The 6,933-nt window shown below is 38.1% G+C and overlaps 1 pseudogene; it reads right to left on the bottom strand.

The window, feature by feature from the left end:
• Positions 1 to 1,435: 1,435 nt before the first annotated feature.
• Positions 1,436 to 2,454, bottom strand: LOC115674073 (L10-interacting MYB domain-containing protein-like; annotated as a pseudogene).
• Between the last annotated feature and the right edge of the window lie 4,479 nt (positions 2,455 to 6,933).

Raw genomic sequence — 6,933 nt, 5'->3', positions numbered from 1 at the left:
ATTAACAATTTTCACTTGCTTCTCAAACAGATAACTTGGCATATACGTTAGAATCTTCCACTTCTTCTTCAATACACCAAAGGCTCGCTTAATTTTTTTATTGTAGCGAGGAATAATGATGGTTGAATACCTCCTGATAACTTGAAGGTGTAGGACCTTGTCGATATTCTGGCAAATGATATCTAACTTCTTTGTATGGCCCTAAATAACCTGTTTGATTTGGATATCCGGCATGTACTAAATAATATTTACCTACACAAATATTATGTAAATTTAATCAACATATACTAATTTGATACATACTAATGTACAAAAACCATTAATTAACTAACTTGGAGGAGGATGAGGAAACTGTACATCACATCTCCCAAGGGCTTCATAGAAAATACGAGTATTATGACCTTGTCCCTCCCAACCAGCCTAAACATAAACAAATTCCATATTAAAATTACATACCGCTAATACATTTTGAGTCGGTGTTCCTTTTCGACCAATAAAACAAATTTGATCATACAAAGGTACCACCGCTGGGATATGTGCGCCATCAATAGCTCCAATGCAATCATGAAACGAAAACCTAAACATTATTGTATAATTGAAATTTATATTTAGTTCTTCCTTTCTATGGTATAATCTAAATGTACGTTAAACTATGGATAAAATCTTTGATTATTTCTGATCTTCTCTGGAACTTTCCTAAATTGCCGATCAATTTGTTGGATCAAATCTTTTCCCATTTCACATACTTTATCTAATAGTAAGCTAAAGTACCTACTTACGGTTTCCCTAGAGTGTTGAAAATGCTGTTGTGTTAACCTGTTATCTATACCGTGTCCTAAAATGTGAAGAAATATTCAAAGCATTTATGTAACATCAATATTCCTAGTTCCTTGAAGACCATAGCATGTCATTAAGGCATGCATTAAACTATTAAATACAATCTTATCCATTCTAAATATTTGATAGCACCTTATCGGATTAGCATCAGCTCTCCTAACTATGCATTTCCTGTACATGATGATGTCATACAGGGTACTTTGTAACTATACATTGCCTGATAAGTGATTGTGGATTGAGTAAGTGATTGTGGATTGAGTGGCTCCCACAAATTGCCAATATTCCTCTTCCTCATTTTCATGGTTTTCCCCTTCATGAGAATCATCTATAACTGTCAAAATAACAAAATATAGAGTTACAGTAAGAAAAGTGATCAATAATCTAGATTGTCCATCGAAGGAACAATTATATCATCCATCTTATATATGCAAACTCCACCCAATAAAAACACACCAACTAAAAAACATGCATCACATTAGAACATAAATAGAAATAGAGTTCACAAGTAGTGCAAACAGAGTGCAAAACACCAATTGAAAATAGGTCTCACATTACAACAATATAGCGTACGAAAGAGTTCAAACAAGTAGCTAACATCCTAGTGACGACTATTATGCTCTTTCAACTTAAACTTGAGCCACTCGACCTTTTCTTCATCTCTATATAAGTTCATGAAAATCCGCCTGTAGTCTTTCTTTTTAGCAAAATGTGACAGTGCAAAAAAGTATAACTTTCGGTCTTGCTTAATCTTAGGGTTGGCTTTCAATGTTTGCATAATTTCCTTGTAAGGATTAAAAGCCCTTGCAAAAGATGTCACATTGCTCCTACTTTCAACAGTTGAACAAAATCTATCAATTTGCGATGCTAACTTGGCAAGTCCAATCACTTTTTTTTCTTTCTTTCCTCGAGCTTGCCTTATTAAACTCTCCGCCGCTTTTTTATGGCTCTTACTTTGACTTGGTTGAACTATCTTTTCACCTATGTTACACTCTAAAGTATCACCAGTAGATCCAGCACAATCACCAATATCAGCTTGTGTAATCTCAATATCCTTATTATTGCATAAACCTTGTGCAGGATTCCATGTGATACTTCCAGTAGCAACTATACCCTGGAACATTCTATCCAACAAAGCTTCAACCTTCGGATGTATGCCTTTCGTTCGAAAGACTTTAAGCTTAGGATTAGCCCGTTATAATAAAAATTTTCATGAGTTGTATCATAAAAGATGAACTTAGAAAAAAGTAACAAAAGAAGAGATAAACACCTTAATTTTCCTTACCAAAAAAAAAAAAAACACCTTAATTTTCCTCTTTCACAATTCATCACTCGCATCAATGGTTTTCTTCGTTGGATCCCATCAAATCCCATTTCCTTTTGAACCAAGTGCTTCCATTTTTTCCATTCTTCCTTAAGATTATCCTACTTACTCTTCATTTGATTTTTATCAAACTTTTTGCCCCTCATCTCCTCAAACTTGTCAATTTTGACTGTCCATCCATCCCTTTTATTGCTTGCCGGATGATTGCCTTTTTCAATTTGTTCAATGCACAATTGACAAAAAGTTTCTACATCTTCCGGGCTCCAATATGCCTATTCATTTGATGAACTTGCCATCTTCCAATAATAACCACAAACACATTTGAAAAATGCAAACAAACGAGATTAAGTATGACCCAATTCCGTAAACATGAGTGAACACATGCGTATGCAAATTTTGACGGAACACTAAAAATAGAACATAAAGCTACAACACAATGCGATGTCCAACAAAATCATTGTTTAGTGTTCAGAATGGAAAATCAATTAATTGGCAGAGAGACCTATAGACAGAACATAAAGCTACAATACAATGCGACATCCAACATAAAGCTACAAACATGATTGTGGGCAATTAATTAGGAGAGAAACCTATTGTGTTTATAAATAGGTTCCTGCCAAGAAGTATCTATACCAATTAATTGTTCCAAGGCCCTAAATAGAAAACCCCTGTTAGGCCATCGATTGTCATAAATAGCAAATATATCATTCATCAGCAAGTTCTACTTAGCATGCAGATTTTCCAAGAGCATAGAGGAATAAAATTATATCACTAGCCGTCTTATGAAAATGGAAAATCAATGGCCTGCTATACTGCTAAAGGGAAATGAGTTGCTAAAGAATTATATGCTTATGGCTGCATAACCTTTTCAATTGCCATCTCTTTGGCACTTTAAAAATTAAACAAAGTCGTCAAAACAAATTAAAATTAGAGTAGCTAATCTAAGATGGCTACTATACAGTGGATTACACCAAACATATGCATCCAAAGCAAAGAAAAATATGACAATTTTATTTCTCTAATTCAACTAAGACAATCACAAAATTTACGAGGTCACCAATAACATCAGTGAACAGGAGTCCCCCAATCTACTTCTAAATACTTGCACCCTTCCATCTCCATAAAAAACTTTGACTCAATCAAGCTACCATTTATGAAATCACCACAAACTTAACAATCACAGCTAGAAAAACACTACGAGAAGGAGTCTAAGCAAAAGAACTTGGATTCGAGGTGAGACAAACAACTGGGTTCTGAGCGAAGAGAGAGGTGAGCACGGCGAGGTGAGCGACTCGGTTATGAGCGAAGAGAGAGGTTAACAAAACAGGAAAAAAGAAGAAGAAGAAAAAGCTAAAGAAAAAGGCAAGCAATAGAGGATTATATTTACAAAGTGAGATGAGATGACTGAGTATATATAGGCAAGAATATGCCATAATGATCCCAAACAATACAGAGAATCGGCTCAATGAATCACATTCCACATTAACTTTTGCTTCTACCAAGTGTCTCTATCCTTTCCTCCTCCAGCACTTTCAGCAAATTTGTACACAAAGCTACTTTACTACTCATAGTAAGCACAAGAAGTGTGCATATGCATATACATTAATATGAAGTGCACACGCGTGAGTGCAGAAACAGGTGGAACCCAATATAAGCCATACAGAAAACAATAGGCCATGCAGAAAACAATCTCGAAATATAAAATGTCAAATTCCAATCAATACAACACAATTGCCACATAAATGAGGTTGCCTCAATCTTAACAAGTCAAGGAGAGAGATCAATTTAAGCACCTACAACCATCTGTAATTGTGAATCTTTAATTTGGCAATTCCCAGAATAACTGCTTGATAAACATGCACCAAGTTTTACAGACTAATATAAAGTGAGATGATTTACTTGAGCAACCTGCTAATAAGTGAAAATGACATAGAACATACAAAATAATCCCAGCTGACAAATAGTCTCAATCAACATTCATATCTGTGTGCCGCTCCATCATTGCATTACTGATGGTCTACATGCAAGAAGATTTTAATAGACTATCTTCATACCTTGACGTCAATCGAAACATTACATGCATCTGTAGACCTTGACCTTCATTAAAAAGTCTCAAGAGAACGATCAAAGACTACCGCAACATTTTTTTATGCTAATAGATGTCTTTACAACTTTTAACTATTTTAACGGGTGATCAACTTTAGTAGATATACAAATGTATAGGTTCATAGAAGAACATCACACTCTTATGTCTTTTTCAAAAGCTTGATGAATTTAACGAAGCACAAAGTTCCAATATTTGGGATATTTGTAATTGTTCCTGCATGTTCTTGAGGCCTAAGGAGTGCAATAGAAAGGTAAGAAGGAATGGCCAAACACCCCAAACCACCAATCAAGTGGAGGCCATTTTGGTCCCTGTTATCCATCAACTCTAGAGTTACTTCAACCGACAATTTTCATGCTTAAATCTTCAACCAATAGATCTTCGTTTTCCCTATCCTGCATGTTTGACAAAGAAATGTTAAAATACATATTAATCATCTTGCATGGACGTGGCATTTCAAGTGAGGTGCACAACTTAACAATCATAGCTAGAAAAAACACTACAAGAAGGAATTGAAGCAAAAGAACCTGGATTCGAGGTGAGACAAGCAATTGGGTTCCGAGCGAAGAGAGAGGCGGGCACGGCGAGGCGAGTGACTTGGTTTAGAGTGAAGAAAGAGGCCACCAAGAGAGAGGCGAGCATGAGTGAGGCGAGCAACTTAACAATCACAGCTAGAAAAAACACCGCGAGAAGGAATCGAAGCAAAAGAACCTGGATTCGAGGTGAGACGAGCAACTGAGTTCCAAGCGAAGAGAGAGGCGAGCACAGCAAGGCGAGCAACTTCGTTCTGAGTAAAGAGAGAGGCCACCAAGAGAGAGGCGAGCACGAGAGAAGAAAATGGTGAAGAAAGAATGACAAGAGAGAGAGGCGAACGGAGCATAACTAGAAATACAAAGCGTGACTACTGCTTCTAGGATTTCTAATAAAAAGGGTTAAAGTTGGAAATTAGATAAATCTGTTAGGGCAATAAAGGCAATGAAAAAAAATTCATTATTATCCCTACAACATGCCGAGAATGCTGAAATGCCCAAGGCGGGTAGAAGGCTGCCTTGGGCTTTTCGCCTTCAAAAGACCAACTTTCTCTCAATGAGGTTTATAAAAAAATTTCCAAAACACCCGATCTTAGCCCAAGGGGCTTTAGATGCCCAAAGTGGCTTGGGAAAGCCATTCCCAAACGCACCCAAAGAGAGAGGGATTCTGCAACATGTTCAGCTTTCGCGAAATGGAGTGAGAGAAACCCCATGGACGACCTCCCAGATAAATTCAACGAAGAGAGAGAAAGTGGGATCAGGACGAGCCAAGTGTTGTCCATTAAGTGGTCCAAGACCACGCTGACGTGGAGGTCCTGGACCACCTAATATTTTTCTCATTTATAGGGATCAAGGATTGCTATGGACTTTAGCGGAAATAAGAACTTCTATTCTCTCTCTTTGAATACTCTTGTGCTTATATTTGTGAAAAATTGCTTAATTTTTTATTGTATTCTCTATGAGGGTTGTGCTTTCTTGTAATTTGTGAAACGAGAGTGTTTGATAGTGTAATAGGTGCTTGTTGTTATAGAGTTATCTATTTAGCTTCTTACCTTCTACAGCGTAATTTCTTTGAAATTACTAGTAGTGGAGATTAACCTTTTTGTAGTTGTTAGTCTGAGAGAGTGAATGTAGGCCAAGTGGAAGGCCAAATCACTATACATCTGTTTACAAAATCTTCTAGCTTTTCAACTCTTTTATTTATTGTTCGATAGAAGCATCTGCATCTATACGACTAAGTTCATTCCACAAAAGACCATTTGTAAGTCTTCCGCGAAACATTTTTCATTTTATCAAAACATGCAATTCACCCTCTGTGACGTTCTGAATTTCGACCCAATTTTGGGATTTATAAAACGTGTATTTCGTCAGTGTACTTATAGTAAAATCTCGTCCGGAACTGATCACTCTTAGGTTATTTTTAAATTAGAGATTTCGCTAGAATCGCATTCGATCAAATTTGGCCGTTATTTAGAGCTCGAACTTGGGTGTCGAATTTCTCAGAGTTTTGTGACGAATTTAATTAGACGGTGTCGATATTATTATGGCAAGCGTTGAGATTGCCCAGAAACATCGAAAAGTGAAATTTGGACCGGATGCGGATTTTGACCAGTAGACCTCCCTCTGGGTTTATTTTATTTAGTGTCTTTTGGCCTAATCCTAATTTATAATTAGGGTTTTTCGTGTACCGTCAGATTGACTTCGAGTTTGAACGTGGGCCGTTGGATCGCACTCGATTAATTTGACTTTCTCTCTCTCTCTCCTCTCTCCTTCTGCCCGCATGCCCCCTACGCGCGTCCCCTCTCCCCCCAGCTACGCACGTCCCTTCCCCCATCTCCCCATGCAGACTCTTTCTCTCTCTCCTTCCTTCTTCCTTCTTCCTCTTTTCCCTTCTTCTTCTTCTTCTCTTCTTTTCTTTTCCTCTTGGTCGCTGCATCTGGTTCTTCTTCTTTTGCTCGCCGACCACCGCTCGCTCGACCAGCCGCCACCACCACCACCGTCACTGTCGCCCAGCCACCGTACGCCATCGCCGTCGCTAGCCAGCCCGGCCGCGTGCTTGCTCGTCCGCTGTCACTCACGACCGCCTGTCGCCGGTCCGCCCAAGCCATCCTTGAGTACTGCCCTCCGCCCGGACCAGTCGC

Source organism: Syzygium oleosum, unplaced genomic scaffold (assembly GCF_021117445.2).
Source record: "Syzygium oleosum isolate NSW1041296 unplaced genomic scaffold, Sole_v2.1 Sole_v2.19, whole genome shotgun sequence".
NCBI lineage: Eukaryota > Viridiplantae > Streptophyta > Magnoliopsida > Myrtales > Myrtaceae > Syzygium > Syzygium oleosum.
This window is presented reverse-complemented; position numbering and strand designations above follow the sequence as displayed.